At 40.2% G+C, this 13447-nt stretch overlaps 1 pseudogene; it reads left to right on the top strand.

Moving 5' to 3' along the window:
- The first annotated feature begins 1658 nt into the window (after window positions 1-1658).
- On the top strand, window positions 1659-13153 carry LOC140169132 (ribonucleoside-diphosphate reductase subunit M2 B-like; annotated as a pseudogene).
- Window positions 13154-13447: the final 294 nt, after the last annotated feature.

The following is a 13447-nucleotide window of genomic DNA, read 5'->3' as shown; positions in this document are numbered from 1 at the left end:
GATATGCTGCTTTTAGTATATTCTTGGAAGTACACAAAATTCATGCTATACCACGATGCGACGCCTTTGTTTGCAGTAGTATATATCAACCACATTGTATTATACATGTCTGTTTGTTGTCATCATCATCATCGTCTTCATCTGAGAATAGTTCTTGATCCATGTTCTCACATTGGCCTATATGTGTCCACATGCTCCAGAGCAATTGAGTCCATTCTTTCTGTATCTACATTTCACTTTGATGCATCCTGCAGAACAACTGCATCGAATCATCTTCATCAATGATTCTGGTGCTGGACTTCTTTTAATCATGAGTGGAACAAATTTGTCACCTTGAAAAATCCATCCCCAGTCACTTGGATTCATTCCATCACTTTTACACATCCAATGCATGCCCTGTAGATACATTCTCATGAAGTAAAGCTTTGCAGCAGAGGGTGTGGGTGGAAGTCTTTCATGTTCAACAAAGCTCTTTGCTGTGCAAACTGTTTTGGAAAGAAACATGTAGAGTAAGGATTCCAAAGCGTCTGATTGCTGACCATTAAACAGAGACACCATTGCTTTGCAGCCTTCACTTAATACATAGTCTTGATCCATATTGAGAGTGCAAAATGCCTTGGAACAAACTTGTAATACAGGATCACCAATGATGATTTAGTTGAATACAGACGTGCCTACCCCAAATATTCTTGAAGTAGTGTCGCAACCTGAAAACGCATGGGCAAACAACAAATCCGAACAAATGTCATAACTGAGTAAGCGCTTCGGAATCTTGATATCATACACATATGGTTTATCATTGTCAGACAGAAAGTACAGGTCCTTACCGTCCTTTTCTGCATAATGAAGAAGTAATACCAACAGATGTGTCTTCTACAATTAGGGTTGTTGACTTAATGATGTCATTGCGACTGCTGCTTTCACTGTATCAACATGTGCATCTTCTTCGGCGTGGATCACATGGTATCCTTTCTGTTGCATACGGTCACCAATTAGTTTAATGAGAATCTGTTTGCTCAGATCATTTGAGTTGAAGGCTTCTTTCTGCTAGCATCTGATATGTCTACCTTATTTGCAACCTGACTCTTGTGAAAGATGCATGATTATCAGAAGAGGAACATAGTGAGCAGTCCTCGGAATTGTCTCAGGGCCATCCGCCTCTGATAAGTCGCACGATCCTGTATGGCTTGTAATAGTGATGCAATGGTTTGGTCATCAGTGACCTTGACAGTCCAAGCAGATGCAAGGGATAAATGCCGATGAGGATGTTAATGTGCAAAACCTGTTCAAAGTAGGTAAAGATACAGTCAAACAAATGGAAGGACAGGCTGTCCTTTCATATAGCTACAAATGGAATGCTAGAGTCAAAATGTAAGGTCCAGGTCACTGATGACCAAACCATTTCTCCAGTTCTGTTGTTTCAAAGGTTCCTGGTTGTATCACAATCTGGAGATCTGTGCTTAGATAAGGAAGTTTATCATTAACTATCACCATATCCACCATCTTTGTTTGAAGCAAAGTATACGTATGTTTTACATAAGCCATATAAAGCACCACTACTACAAGCCATGCTCCTGAAGGTTCTCTTCTACATCGCTTGAAGCGGGCAGAAGGAAGCACCCTTGCCGATAATTATGCATCTTTCACATTTGATCACTATGGCCAGACCACAGTTGTCTTTGATGGATACACTGGTGGACCAACCACAAAGGATAACACGCATCAGCGCCGCAAGAGTCGGGTTGCAAATAAGGTAAACATATTAGATGCTGGTAATTTGCTGGCAAGAAACGCTTACTCAGTGATGACATTTGTTCGGATTTGTTGTTTGCCCATGCGTTTTCAGATTGCAACACTACTTCAGGAATATTGGCGTAGGTATGAAGTCTGTATTACACAAAATCATCAATGGTGATCCTGTATTACAAGTTTGTCACAAGGCATTTTGCACTCACAGTATTGATCAAGAATATGTAGAAAGTGAAGGCTGCATAGCAATGTATCCCTGTTTAATGGTCAGCAATCAGAGTCTTTGGAGTCCTTACGCTACAGGTTTCTTTCCAAAGAGGTTTGCACAGCAAAGAGCTTTGTTAAACCTGAACGACTTCCACCCACAGCGGCAAAGTTTTACTCCAGAAGAACTTATCTACAAGTCATGCATTGGATGGGTAAAAGGGATGGTATGAATCCAACTTAATGGAGATGGATTGTTCAAGGTGACAAATTTGTTCCACTTATGATGAAAAGAAGTCCAGCACCAGAATCATTGCTGAAGATGATTCGATGCAATTGTTCTGCAGGATGCATCACAGTGAAATGTAGCTGCAGAAAGAATAGACTCAATTGCACATATAGGCCAATGTGAGAATATGGATCAAGAATTATTCTCAGATGATGATGATGATGATGATGATGACAACTAATTCCAACATACATGTATAATACAATGTGGTTGATGTTACTACTTCAAACAAAGGCATCGCATCGTGGTATAGCAAGATGAATTGTGTGTTACTTCAAGAATATACTATTGATTTTTATAGCTGACAGCCATTTTGAAATGTAAATATGGCTGCCAAATTGGTACATCTTCTTCAAGTTACGGCTCAACACCCCAGGTAGAGAAAAGCTAGTCGGTGCATATGCCTACTTGAAAGCATACTATTAATGGTGCTGTGGGTGCAAATGATGTTGGTTATTTTAAAAGTTCTGTTACTTAATGTTTCAAGTTACAATACGTGCATAATTAAACTCAATAAGGCAACATATACCAAAATGGCGGCCATTTTGAAATTCACTCTTGCTGCCAATTTGGTTTGTATGCCTACCTCTATATAAATTTGAATAGGAATATTGATTCAAGGGATATTGGCTATTCTTGAAAATCTAACGCCTTAAGTTTCACCTTACAATTATGTGCATGATTTACCTTCATAAGCCAAAATACCAAAATGACGGCCATTTTGAAATTCATTATGGCTGTCAAAGTAAACCATCTCAATACCACAACATAGAGATTCATTACTACATCCAGTAAAGTACTTCTGAACAAGGTTGTCACCAGTGGAACCCACAATAACGAGTGAAAAATTGATAAAATCAGTAGATTAATGGGTATTTTTCCAGCTTTTGGCGGCCATTTTGATTACGTCACATTTGGACCCTTACCCCAAGTTCAATTTTTCTAAACTTTTGATATGTTATTTATTAGACCTTATACTGCAAGAAAATACCAAAAAACCTTCTGTTGCAATTTTTTTGGGGTCATGTGGTAACTTTACTCTACTAAGATGTGCCTCTTGCCATTTTTGGCCCCAGATGTTCAAGGCTAGGGGCCCCTGAGGCCAAAATCTTAAAACAAAGGGCCGGCCGTTTCTCAGCAAATAAAGTAGCTACATGGTTCAGATTTGATATACTAATAGGTCTTAAGCGTTATATTGTTATATGTATACCGTATATGAGCTCCATGTGTAACATAATATGGGTCCCAGGGCCCAAGCGCTAAACATAGGGCTGGTCGTTACTCGTTAAGCAGATACAATATCGAGCTTGAGTCTACTGATAGCAGCTAAGAATTATACTTCAATATATGTACATGAGCCCCATAAGTCAAATATTATGGGCCCCGGGGCCCCAAATGTTAAAACAAGGGGCCAGCTGTTTCTCTCTCGTCAAATAAAATAGCTTCAGGGCTCAGAGTTTGTACACAGGTTGCACCTCAGAATTATATTGTTATATGAACATATCAGCCACATATGTCACATAATATTGGCCCCAGGGCCCCAAACGCTAAAACATAGGGCCGGACGTTACTCAGTAAATAAAGCAGCTACAGTGCCCAGCTTGAGTCTACCGAGAGCACCTGAGAATTATACTTCAATATATGTTCATGAACCTCATAAGTCAAATACTATGGGCCCCAGGGCCCAAATGTTAAAACAAAGGGCCGGTCGTTTCTCATCAATTAAAGCAGCTTCAGGGCTCAGAGATTGCACCTGAGAATTATATTGTTATTAATACCTAAACGTAGGACTAAACAGATCCACAGAGAAAAAACGTAATTATAATATAGATGACATCAACGTTAAGGCTGTTCCTTTTAATTTACATACTCCCTCCGAAGTGGCCACAAAATAGGCTATTCCATTTAATTTACACACTCCCTCTGAAATGGATGTTCCATTTCATTTACATACTCCCTCTCCCTCTGGAATAGCTTTCCCCTAATCAAATTGCATATTGTGAATTTCAATCTATCAAATTGCATAGCCTCACTGTGAATAAGAGAACAGCAGTAAGAAAGACGACTCCCCTGGGAGGGGACCCCGGGGTCGGATGACTTAACGAGCATGAACTTCTTGCCAGGACAGAACTACACCCACCTACCGACTTTGACCCCGTACAGCCTACGACGGCCTCAGACAAATCTATAGACACATCTACAAACCTACAAACAGATCTACACCAGGCACAAAAAGAAACTCGTCAGTTATAGTCATCCTTGCTGTTCAACAACCTGATAATTTTTGATGATTCTGAAATAAACATTTTGTTAATTGGACGTTGCTTTCTCATTTGACACACTGTTCGTGAAAATGGAAATAATTTACCAAGACATGCGCCTCCAAACCCCTAAACCCCAAAATCAAAAGTTTCAATTTTAACGATTCAACTGTGCCTGTTACATTTTGTGCTTCATTGATTGGCTCGTGGTGCTTGTATGCAATACAACGATGAGTTCCCATTGAAAATCGTTGATATTGCAACTTTTGATTTTGGGGTTTGACGGTTTGGAGTCACACATTATTCGATTTTCGAACAGGGTGTCAAATGAGAAAACAAAGTCAAATTAGCAAAACGTATATTTCAGAATAATCGCAAACTATCAGGTTGTTGAACAGCAAGGATGACTGTAACTGACGAGTTTCTTTTTGTGCCTGGTGTATAGAGGATAGTGTATTATTATATAGATATGTACATATATATGAGCCCCATATGTAACATTTTATGGGCCCCAGTTTCACAATTTACACATTTTTCCGCCCAAGTGGGCGACTTTCTTTAGAAATTCTTTATTTTAAGTGGTACGAGAGTGCATAAAGCTTGTGAATTGGACTTTCAATTTTTCCACATTTTTCACCCAATTGGGCGACTTTTTACTATTTCTTTATTTTAAGTGCTACGAGGGTGCAACCAACATTAAATTAAAGCTTGTGACTTGGACTTTCACTTTTTACACATTTTCCGCCTAATTGGGCGACTTTTTACAACTTCTTTATCTTAATTCCTCAGCAAATAAGGACTATAAGTTTGTCTACACCGATAACATGTGGGTATAGCCGTATTTGTGTACAAATATAGGGCCCTCTAGTTATCTCTGTCCTCGTTCGTTAGTGTTGATAACACGTACATTGTCAACGATGAAAAGTCAACCTGGTTTATGTATGTTTACATTTTATGAATACGAATCAGAGAAATATAGGTATGCATTTCCTTGATTAATGGCCTTCTAACTGGCTATTTGATTAACTTCCGCTTCACCTCCGGGTTTCCGATCAGATTTTTGCCAATACCGACGCCATTATCGACCATGTTTGAGCTTTGGTAAGCTTACTTCACAAGATAGCATGGAAATATCAGCATTTTTGAAACATCTTGGTTGAAAAAAAGTGGTGGGGTGTTTATTTGAGGGGGAGCGACTATTCGAGGAAATACGGCACCTGCCTTTAACAACAAATATTGTAACCGATGTCAGACTACTTGCTATCTGGTAAATTTTCTAAACAAAGTACCTAAACGAAAGGTTCTAAACAAAGTACCCAATGTGTTTAATATAGGCTATGATGTCACCGAAATGCCTACGTTTCCCAGGTTGTACCTACTGATTTCTCTATATAGAGTTATACAGTAAGAAATAGCAAACAAGTATAGTAGGGAATTTGTGAAAATCTGCTGCCTGGGCAAAACATGCTCCGATCTTACTGATATTTCAGCTTAATAATATCATGTAAATTCTCAGAGAGTTCCAATCCGATCCGAGAAGTAAAAGTGTTTTGCCACACCCTATATTGGACAAGTTCCACTGAAAGCCAAACTGGAGTCTTGGTGACTCTAAAAGCAGAGTCCAGCCACTCTGCGACTCTATGTCTAAAATGACTCCATATTCGGAGTCATTTGACTCACTTGAAGAGTCATAAATGTCTTGACTCCGCTGAAGAGTCACTGTTGATGACTCTACACAGGAGTCATTTGACTCCCAATATAGAGTCATTTTAGACATAGAGTCGCGTAGCGGCTGGACTCTGCTCCTAGAGTAACCCAGATTCCATTAATAGAGTTACCCTGACTCCATTACAGTTTCACTCAGTTCGAAAAGAAGACAAAAATAATACTACACATAGATGTATATCAAGATAAAAATTCAAAGTAAAGACCTACCGGAATAGGAGACTTTACTCTGAGTTTCACGCCATAGGCTATTGTCAGACGACACGATTGAAAAAATTTAGTTGACCACCCTCCTCTTGGAATGGGAGAATATACATTCCATGGTGTCAAGAGCCAAGCAATTACAGAGTCTGACTCCGTCGACGACTCTGAATGTAGAGTCAATTGACCCCACAGGTAGAATCAACTGACTCTCCTGTGATAATCAGGTGACTCCTTTGGAGAGCTAGTTTACTCCACGTATAGAGTCACTTGACTCCATTCTGGCTATCAGTGTTACACCCTCTCCCACCAGTGGAGTGCCATGGTCACTTTCTAGGTAATAGAACACATTTTCGCTGTTCCAATCATTTTAAAATTAAATAACCCTGTCCTATTTTGGATTGTTGGTAATCTCTCAGCACCCATCGATGAAGTAATTGCATTATACTAAGGGATACCTATGCACTTAGCTTCACACTGCATTTCCATTTAACAATTGGTCGGTGAGATAGTTCTTTACCCGGCAAGTTTGGCCAGAACACACGGATGTTAGACACGATCGAAGGTTCTTCTGATATCGCGCGGGCAACACGTGCTTCTTCTCTGTGGTTGAGTGTATTTGTGAGGCATTGTGCTATATATGGCAAAGTATCAGATGTAGAGTAAAATGTTGAAGATAAGGAAATTATAAAGAAAGAATAGTTTAGTTCCAGTTAAAAAAAGGTGCCAGTAAGGAAAAATTATTTCAGAAAACCCATTCTCTGTCATAAGCAGTGTAATGCTATTGACAGTTACGGTGTATTGGCGGTATTTGAACCTTACCAAACGTTTGGTCAATTACTTGTTGCCACGAAAGACAAACCTCGCGAGGAAGACAAGTCAGGGGTTGTGTACTGCGTACCTTGTGAAGGCTGCGACTAAGGGTACGAGGGTAAAACAAATAGAACCCTAGGCGAACGTCCGAAAGAACACACTGCCAAGACAACCTCAAATTAATCGGCATTAGCAGAGTACGACAAGGACACCAGACATAAACAGACAAGTTTTTGCCAAGAAGCCAGTTCCACCCTGATTCTCTTCTAGAAATACCATGACAAAGGAAAAAAGGACATTGTCAACATCTATAGAATCATAAGTCAGTCTACCAACAGCATTACTGATGACGGAGAAGGATTTCTCTGAAGTATTCGATTCAAAAAGTGAGTGTTGTTGACCATTTTTTTAAAATCTACCTTTGAAATTAATTGAACTTGATATAGATAGCCATAAAAAGCGGACTTTTGTTTACATACAAACATGATTTTAAAGCTGATTTGTTTACAAATAACAGGAAAAGTATAGTTTTGACTGCGACCGTGTATCTATCGCCTAATAGAGCATTGTTTTTACGTGGAACAACTCGGCATTCGTTTTTCCATTACAATAGTATCATTCACCGTGCACGTGTTCTATCACTCAGGCGATATATACAACAGGTTATCAATTCAATATACTCGACACGCTTGACTGCATTTTGATGTATTGAACATGACAGCCTACTAATATTAATGCCATGTATACCAGAGTTTGATAATGCACCAATAACAGTGATTTGTTTTGTCACTGATTCTAGTTATGTGCTTTACGCATGCGTAAGCTTTGTTAACAACAAAGCATCTTGTAGGCCTAAAAGCGTCATTTTAGATGTGATTAGCATGCTGAGACGAACACTTCACAATTGGAAAACTCTTATATTTCTGACGAACATTTGACAATTGGAAAACTCTTATATTTCTGAATTTTGGAGGAAGGATTTCAATCGATTTACACGGAACAGCTCAAAAGACATTGTAAGTACGTTAGTCATAATAAACTTCTCAAATAAAGAAAGTCCGCAGTCATGTAACCTGTCCGACACCAAAACCTGATCTTGTTGTGACAATTTTTGATTGATACTGTCGTATGCAGAATCTTGATTTGATACCAAATTTGCTACCACACACTCAAAAGTGACAAAGATTTCAAAGGTTACAAATCAAAACTATGCACGAGGTCTAAATTGCTTAGCGTGGTAATGTGGTCAAGCTTGCTTGCCCATGATGGGCTCCTGTCGACTATCCCATGTGCGCGCTTTATTCAATTGCTAATTTAAAACCCATGGATAACAGTGCTTTACTGATGCATACCAGGGCACGATGCGATCGATATGACCTAGCGGTTCTTTCGGGCTATGTCAATGGTCGCGCTCTGCTATTCAGCTCTCCAGGTCCGCGTGGTTCGTTTTTAATTTGCAACTTTTGAAAAGACACCAAATTTCATATACTGGTATTAATCTCTCTGAATTTACAGTGTTTGTTAGCAACTTTGGTATCAAATTGGAGCTACCAAGATTCTGCACACGAATTTGTCAATTACATTGTCATAACAAGATCAGGTTTTGGTGTACCAATTGTTAAATGACTGCGGACTTTCTTTATTTGAGCAATTTACATGTAGTACTCATTGTATTTACGTTAGTATCCACAGAAAATTTATAGTTTTGGAAAAAATTATTGGAACACATATTGTTAATTAAAAAAATGTTGAAAATTCACGAGCATTGAAGGCACTATCAGTGATTCGGTAAAACTAAAGGGTAAAACATGTTTTGCGTCAATTTGGAGGAGTACGTAAAGTGTATGTAGCAGGGAGGAAAACCCGTCCATCATATGAAAATGTTAACCTTTCGTATTGAAGCTATACATTTTTTCCCAAAAAGACCAACATTTTTAGCAGTTTTTGAGATAAATGTATATCTTCAATACGAAAGGCCAAATGTCAATATGATGGACGGTTTTTCTTCCCAGCTACATACACTTTAAGTTCATATCATTAGATTTATAAAGTTTACTTCGAGGACTGCTAAATATCAAAAATCTATCGGATAGTTAATAACTATTACCATCAAAGATCATTCAAACCCTGCAATTTCAACACAGAGAAAAGATTATTAAACATATTCTATCCACGACCAAGCTAATTAATTAAACTTTTTTTTATCATGATAATGTTAATGTCTACTTTGACATTTAATGGATACTCAACACTTGGCGGTGTTATACGAATTTCAGCTGCATTTATTTTAAGTGTTTCCAGTTCACAACATTTAGTCATTAGAAAGATCATTAAGGGACTTCTTAGCGTGCCGAGGCAATTAATGAAGTGCGAACTTAACGTATATGATAACGTCTACTTTGCCAATTAAAGGATACTCATCACTTGGCGGTGCTATTAAAAAATCCACTACATCTATTTTAAGTGCAAAATGCTGTCATTAGAAAGATCATCATGGGCGTTCATTTATTTCTTCATGTGTCGAGGCAATTAATGAAGTGCGAATTTAACGTTCTGCATCAAAGCCTGTTCTGCACTGTTGATCAAACACACACAAACAAATCTTTTTGTAATATTTTCAAAAGTACACGCAAACTTGTTTAAAAAGGGTTGTAAAATTGCAAAGAAATATTTCTTAAAAAAGTTGAACATTATAAAAACATTGAGTCGTATTTTTGTTTAATTTTTTTTTTTATAACCCAACAATTAAAGGCAAAAAACGCATCCTAAAGTTTATTTTCATAACTGACCCCATAGCTCGCCATAGGTAAGGTAACAAAACCTAAAATGTTTTTATATAAATCTATCAGACATTGATTTTCTTTCGAAAGAAAGAATTTTGTTCTCAATTTCTGATAGCTTTGTTGAACTTGGAAAATTTGGTTACCCGTGGTGTGTAATGATTACATGTAACTAAATACAGTATACATGTAGTCCTGGACGCGAGAGTAATATTTTGACAATACACAGCGCTCCTGGAGGAGTATAGTTGGGGTTAGTGCTCCAAGATTTAGGGTTATAGTTTATTAAGTATGTATTCAAGGAGAAGCATAGCGCTCCCGGAGCACAAGGCCTATAATAGGCCTTGTGCTCCGGGAGCGCTATGTTTCTCCTTGAATACATTGACTTTCTCCTTTCGATCCTTGAGTCGATCCTTCTAGGCTCGTTATATTCCCTATTCAATACCACGACATATGGGATATGTACAAGCGGGCCGAGGCGTCATTCTGGACGGTGACGGAGGTAGACCTCGCAAAAGATAAACCGCATTGGGAAAGTCTCAACGATGGGAGAAGTATTTCATTTTCCACAACCTCGCGGGTAGCGACGGAATAATCGTCGAAAATTTAACGACTCAATTCTGTAGCGAAGTGCAGATTGCCGAAGCGAATGTTTTCTATGGTTTTCAGATCATGATGGAAAATATTCACTCCGAAATGTACAGCGTGCTCATAGATACGTACATTAAGGACAGACGCGAAAAAAACGCACCTACTCAACGCCGTGGAAACTATTCCCGTCGTAAAGGAGAAATCCGAGAGGGCTCTACGCTGGATCAACGAAGACGAGGCCACTTTCGCCACGAGACTCGTATTGTTCGCTGTCGTCGAAGGGATTTTTTTCTCAGGATCGTTCACCGCGATATTCTGGTTGACGAAAAGAGGTTTAATGTCTGGTTTGACTTTTTCCAACGAACTCATCAGCTGCGACGAGGCGTTTCATTGCGATTTCGCATGTTTATTGTTCTCGTACTATGAGCGCAAACCACCCTGGAAACAACGTTGAAGATGGTTCGAGAAGCGGTTGAGATTGAACGCGAATTTATGACCGAGGCTTTAAATGTTCCCTGATAGGAATAAATGAACGTTTAATAGAATTCATCACCGATCATTTGTTGGTCGAACTAGCTTACGACAACTTCTATCGCGTGACCAATCCTTACGATTTCATGGAAAATATTTCAATGGAAGGTAAGACCAAATTTTTCGAGAAACGAGTGGGAGAATACCAAAAAAAAGGGGGGGGGGGTACTAAACCTGCAACTCGAGACGCACCGATCTGGTTTGCATAGGGTTCAGGTGAGCTCCGTCGGAAGCGTCGGGTGAACTGGCTGTATGCGAACAGGCTGTATCCTTGGGCAAATTCCTCTCGGTCGATAGGTACACCTTGGTCCTGGTGCAGAATGTTTGTACCTTGGAACAAAAAGTTTTCTTCGTTACAGGGCAACACCAAAAAGTTGAGGTCGAAGTGCTTGAAGTGGTAAGAGTTAAATTTATCGTTAGCCCCGTTGTAGGCGGTATTATCCACTAGACCAAAGACGACCCGCCTCAATACTTGCCCCGTGAAAAGACTCACTCTGACGAAAGACAGATTCCCCTGAGGTATGGAATAGCATTTAAGATCCACTCTCCGGATAGGGTATTTCACGGTAACACCGCGTTCCAATTCCTTGGCGTCGTGCATCATCACTTGTACTCGGGTTGGGCATCCACTTGATCATCGTCGGCTCTCAAGAGCGAGCATTCTTGCTTCTATGCAGTTTGAGTATAAGTTCTACCCCGTTGAGTAGAAATTTTCCTTGACAGAAGATGCCGGCGTGCTTCATTCCGTGCTTTGCTGCGTGCTTTGACTGGTAAGTTGGTACCGTTTCTTCAAACCTAGATTGGCTTGAGCGTCGGCAGCGGTGGGATTGACGACGTCAATAATTTCGCGGCGTCTTTGTAGAAGAGGGCGGAAGTCAAGTGAGATTTTTTGGCATCCGATCCGTACGTCAACAACGTCTCGATCATGGCGCGGTAAGGGTAAGTGTTGTAAGCGACGCTGACCATCCTGAACATCGAATGTAGAAAGAGGTTGGTAGGAACGCACTATAGGTACACGCGAGGAAATCGACTCCATTGGGAGCGACGATTTTTACCTTTAAGTAGAGTTGAGTCTGCGCGAGATTCACATAACTATCAGGGGATCCGGGTACCGTAAATTCCAACGCGCCCTCGGTAGTCACGGCAGTGAGCGGTTTAAATTCCAAAAATTGGCTGTTCAAAATGTCGGAAAAGTGTGTTTCGGCAACTGTAGTTGTGTTTACCTGTGATGACGAATATGGCAGCAGGTAGAATCAGGTGCAAAATATATACAATGGTGAAGTGCGATAAAAAGAAGGATGCCATCTGGTTACGTGGAGACTTCACTCAATGCTGCCTTAAAGGCATCGAGCGAGTTGAAATCTCCCGGGTCCTTCCGAAGGGCGTTCCATTCCCTGCTGGTGTGTAAAGAAAAAAGCCAAGTAAGTCTGGGAGCTGCAGTATTGTGTCCAGAATCTGGAAGCATGTCCTCTGGTGTTAGATGTTGCTAATGTCAGGTAATGCTCCCAGTTGATATCGATCAAGTTGTACCTTATTATGTACAGCATGGGGAGTCTGGCTTGGCGACGTGTAGATTGAAGCGACGGCCATTTGAGATCAGCAAGAAGTGACGTGACGCTGGTCCTACGATCATACTTGCTGGTGACGAATCGCGCACTACTTCTATGGCTTTGTTCCACCTTCTTGATGTTGCGCTGGGTGTGGGGGTCACATGCCACTGCAGCACACTCTACAATTGGTCTCACATAGGTGTTGTATGTAGCCTCTTTGATTTTCCTGCTGCAGTGATTGAAGTTACCTCCAAGGAAGGCACGGGTTCCATTAGCTTTCTTGGTGATGATGTCAACATGTATGTTGAAGTTGAGTTTGCTGTCGATGATCAGACCGAGGTACTTTGTAGAGGTCACCTCTTAAAGGGTAACGCCGTGGATGTTGTAGGCAATGGTGATAGGCTTCCTTTTGTTGGTGACGTGAATTACATGACACTTGGATGGATGGAATTGCGTTAACCACGTGCGTTTCCATTCCTGCAAGGCGTCTAAATAATTCTGGAGAAGTGTGGTGTCTTGATGGGTTGAAATGAGTTTGTACAGGACACATTCATCTGCAAAGAGGCGGTTGACAGAGCTTCTGGTAAAAAAAAGCGAAAAAAAAGCGCAGTGATTTATAGTGCGCTACGCACAGGAACAGCGCCTAGACCTTGATCCACAAGCCTCAGCACACTTTACAGGTTCTCGCTGTGACCACGACGGCCCCAAATCATTCCATAAACCATTAAACAACCATTAAGGTACTTTGCTGCT

The sequence above is a fragment of the Amphiura filiformis genome, chromosome 14 (assembly GCF_039555335.1).
Source record: "Amphiura filiformis chromosome 14, Afil_fr2py, whole genome shotgun sequence".
NCBI lineage: Eukaryota > Metazoa > Echinodermata > Ophiuroidea > Amphilepidida > Amphiuridae > Amphiura > Amphiura filiformis.
Note: the sequence above shows the minus strand (reverse complement) of the source record. Positions and strands in the feature narration are given on the sequence as shown.